This window comes from Geospiza fortis, unplaced genomic scaffold (assembly GCF_000277835.1).
Source record: "Geospiza fortis unplaced genomic scaffold, GeoFor_1.0 scaffold66, whole genome shotgun sequence".
NCBI classification, from domain to species: domain Eukaryota; kingdom Metazoa; phylum Chordata; class Aves; order Passeriformes; family Thraupidae; genus Geospiza; species Geospiza fortis.
The window spans coordinates 4,892,478-4,896,743 of NW_005054312.1; the positions used below are offsets into that span (position 1 = coordinate 4,892,478).

The 4,266-nt window shown below is 47.2% G+C and overlaps 1 long non-coding RNA gene across 2 annotated transcripts; it reads right to left on the minus strand.

Moving 5' to 3' along the window:
• Positions 1 to 1,681: 1,681 nt before the first annotated feature.
• On the minus strand, positions 1,682 to 4,020 carry LOC102040540. 2 transcript variants are annotated; one of them, XR_004081592.1, is made up of 2 exons: positions 3,438 to 4,020; positions 1,682 to 2,521 (listed from the first exon to the last, which is right to left on the minus strand). It is a non-coding gene; the product is annotated as an uncharacterized LOC102040540 (long non-coding RNA). The 2 variants fall into 2 exon arrangements; XR_004081590.1 differs by lacking the exon at positions 3,438 to 4,020 and adding an exon at positions 2,622 to 3,179.
• Positions 4,021 to 4,266: the final 246 nt, after the last annotated feature.

Sequence of the window (4,266 nt, forward strand, 5' to 3'; positions counted from 1 at the left end):
CCGCCCAGGAACCCCGCAGGACTGGTGGAAGACGGGGCCTCCGCTCCCGCCGCCACTGACGTCATATGAGCCCATTCATAAAATGCTCAGGCTCCGCCTCGCACTCGACTATGTCCCTCGGTTCCCCTCCCCCAGCCCCGCACTGCGCTCGCCCACGGAGCCGCGCCGCGATCGCCACGCCACGGCACGGCGCGGCCCGGCACGGGTCCGCAAAGGGAGGCCGCACCGAGGAAAGTCCATCCCGGGAAAAGAGGGGCTGAGCACCACAGCCCAGCTGCCACTGCACCCCACGCACCGCGGGGCTGGCAGCGCTGTCCCGTCTGGCCGGCCTCGATCTGTCTTCCCCGAAAAGATCCAGGGGCAACGGAGGCTTCCTGAAATATTTCCCCTGAGCTGCCCACTTGTTGTGCCATGCCTGGACTTGCCCTGCCCCGTCGCCCTTCACCTGCCCGCTTGACACGATCTCACTACCAGAGCCCCTCTCACGGTGGGGTTAGGAACGCCTTGACTTGGGAGGAGTGTAGGAAACACCTCTGAAATGCCACACACCCCAGCAGTGGCTCCTTCCGTGGTGGTGAAGGGCACAAAGCTCCGCCGCCTTCTGTCCCACCTCCAGCCACTTGCTAGGGCCATGCCACCCGTACTTCACTTACGGGCCCGGGTTTTTGCCTCCCTCCCAGGAGGGAGCCAGGGGCAATGGAGAGGAGATGGGGCAATGTAGGCTGTGGGAGGCTAAAGCCCTGAAATAGCTCATAGTTGAGATGTATTGCCTCAACAGGCTAAAACGGCAGGAGTGGCTGAGGAACATGGAAAATCAGCGGCAATGTGGTGTGAGGTGTGGGTCAGTTAAAACGTCAGAGACCAGCTGAGGTACAGACGACTGCTGTTTTTAAAGGCAGCCCATTGCAACTTTCAGTGCCAACATTTTTTTTCTAGAAAACTAGTCTTTTATACCACTTATTTGACAATGACCTTAGTTCAAGCAGTAAAAAACCTTCTCTAGACTCGGTTTTTTGAAGATCCACATCCATCTGAGTTATTAATGACAAGTAGTCTTAATGTTGCCTTTCTTTTCTCTCCTGGACTGGCAAATAGGTCATACCCAAATCCAGCCACTACTGCTGAAGATCTCCAAGCTGCACCAGCTGCCAGGCTGCAGCCATGTTCCCCTCATCCACTCCTTTGTGTTACTTGCCACACGCCATGTCGATGGCAGAGAAGCCTCCAGGAGCCTAATCTGCCAAATCCTGGCACACCTCAGGCCTGGCCTCCCCTTGCAGCTCCGCCGCTGCAGACCACTCATTGTAAACTCAATGGATTTACAAGTACTCTACAGTTTCTCTTTCCTCATCTCAATTCCACATTTCCTAACCTTTGCCTGCTTCAGACTTTGGAAAGAGCTGCTTGAAGGTGGCACCTTAATTGTAACAGGTAAGCTGTGTGTTGCAGGTACCGTGTGTTGCAGCCTGGAGCCGCAACCTGACCATGGTGCCATGTGAATGCAGTTAGAACCACTACTGCCACTTCACAGCTCTCATTCAGAAACAAGACACACTAGTATGACACCGACTACCTGATGCAAAGAACTGTGCATCCTGAGATACCCGAGGCTGCACACTATGACCTTTTGTCTATGTTAAGGGAAACAAGACCAAAGAAATCAAATGAAAACTTGCCATGATAGGTTTATCACTTTTATTAGTCTAATAAAAACAAACATTTGCTACATTTCCTGCTGTTAAATACATATACACAAAATAGCTTTTTCACTCAAAAATACATAATTGATAGAAATCAAATTCATAGATTATCTGTTCATAATCTACTTGTGGAAAACAAATTCATAGTGGGATTCAAATTTCATTGGATTCAAAAACACTGCACTGATGTCAATTAAAGGCATGAAAGTACTATACACTTTGCAATGAAAAATTAGTCAAGTCACTATCTTATTGGCTGACCTATAACTTTACAGTTGATTTTTAGAAATTAATCTTTATCATAAGCAGTGGTATCAAACCTAATAGGAAGGAATATGTCACAGAATTTTGTCCTATTCCACAACAGGGAGCATCCATCCTTCCATCCCCATGGTGAATTAGTTCACCTTTTTTTTTTTTTTTTTTTGTCAATCCCTCATGAGAGGTGACACTGCAGAGGATCCAGGTTTTCCTCCTGCATTTTTCCCAAGACAGCCCACCTATTGCTTACTGGACATCCCTTTTAGAATAGTGTGATATGCTAGGGCTAATTCCTGCAGGTATTACACAAGGAAAATCCTTATAGGCCTCACCAAGTGTGTAGTTGACATAACACCCTCCAAAGACAGGACTTCGATTACAAAGAAGTGCAAAATGCTGGGATAATTTTCCTCTTGTTCCATACCAGGCTTTCCTTAATTTTTAATTTTGTCCATTGGCTGTCACAGCAGTTCTCATCTGTTCAGTTTTTGCAGAATAAATGACACTGCTGATCCTCACTCTTTTGTCTTCCAGAGGACAGGTGAATATGGCATAAGCATCTGGAAAGAGAAAAGGCAGAAAAGAGATCTACTACAAGTCAAAGGCAACATTGTAGAGCTGAAGCAAAGGATGGAAGGTAACAGTGGTCACCAGACTCACCAAGTGTTTAGAAGAAAAGTGGACTGGGCAGCTGGACAGTGCAAGTAGAGGCTGGAGGAAAGGAGATGAGCACTGGGCAACCTGCTGAAGGGAGCAGGCAACTTCCTACTGGACATTCATGTAAGCTGCACTGCAGTCACCAAGGGAATGCTGACAATTACAAATGGGTCAGAAATAGGGAAGAAAGTATGTGGATGCTATGAAAGATTTATTGGTCTCTGTCAGAGTCTACCCATCTTTTATTATAACATCTCCTGCCCACTGCACTGCAGTTGTGCTGTTCCTGAGACCTCTTGTCTGAACAACCTTCTTGTTGCAGGTCAGGACAGAACCTGCCCCACTGTTCTCTCAGGGGGACTGATAAACCCCTTGACAGAGAAGCACAGACAAAGCAAGGCAGTCCTCATGTTTTTTTTTTTTTTTTTGTGTGTGTGTTAAAAAAATCATACTGGTTATTCAAAAGTGTTGCTATTTTTTATGTTACCCTGCTTGGAGAAAAAGGCAGTCCTCTGAGAGGCTTACAGTCTACATTTAGAAGAAGATGAGTCACAGGCAGGGGAAGAGGAGGGAAAGAATTATGCAAAGGTCAAATGAGGGGGTTTGCATCTCTTGCTTATGGGCATCACACATTCCTGAGCAACAGGCATATCCCCCTTTCCAGGGTTAATCCTAGTATTCTCATGAGCTTTGCAGGTCTGTTCCCATTTGCCGTAAGCTGCTGCAAATCCCAAAGGAGCACCCAGTCACTGAGCTGATGGAACAGACAGGCATTTTGAGTGTACTCACACATCAACATGCATACACATATGAGGATACCTTGCCAAGGCCCCAGAGATCCATATTTCCACAGCCTCTTTTATCAGTTCAGGCGTGTAGTCAGTTCCAGATGACTGCAGATGCAATCTGGGTCAAGGCAGTGATGCAAACCTCGGTCAGCCCACAGCTTGGCTACATTGCTCCATCATATGGATCATGGCTAAGCTGTACAGCAGATCACAACAGAGATGAGAGAGGTCTTTAGGAAAGCTAAAGTAGTGACATGCACGACTAAAAAATGCAACAATAAGGAACAAAAGATAGGGACATAGAACTACACAGGTGACAACATCAAAAGGAGACAAAGAAAACAAAAATATAGCACAGGAGCAATAAACCACAATGAATAGGGGATAAAAGAGCACCCAATAAGAAGAAGCATTCAATTTTCATTATGAAGTTTTTCTGTGATGTTGCTGCCACAAGTACCTCACAAGCAATACACATCTCAGTGAGACCACATTCCCATGTTTCCCTCCTGCCCCGCTCTCGGTACCTGACGAAAACACTTCTCACTACAAGTCCACAGGCGAGCACCCAAGACAGTCACTCACTGTCCCCACAGTGACACCAGTGGCTCAGGGGTCCCAGCACTCAGGAAGCCTCAGCACTGGGATCCACTTCTCATCCCAGCCTGCCCAGTGCTGCCAGAAATGCCGTCTGCTCTGCAGCAACCCTGAGACAGGAGAGGGGGACTGCTGGTTATTGGCAATGTGTCATGTTTTTTCCTGCCCCTGAACAGTGTAGTCATTTGTTTCATTAAATGGCATTCTTGTACCCAGCACTAATTTTATCCCTTTACAAATATGTTTTTCACTCTAGCAACTCA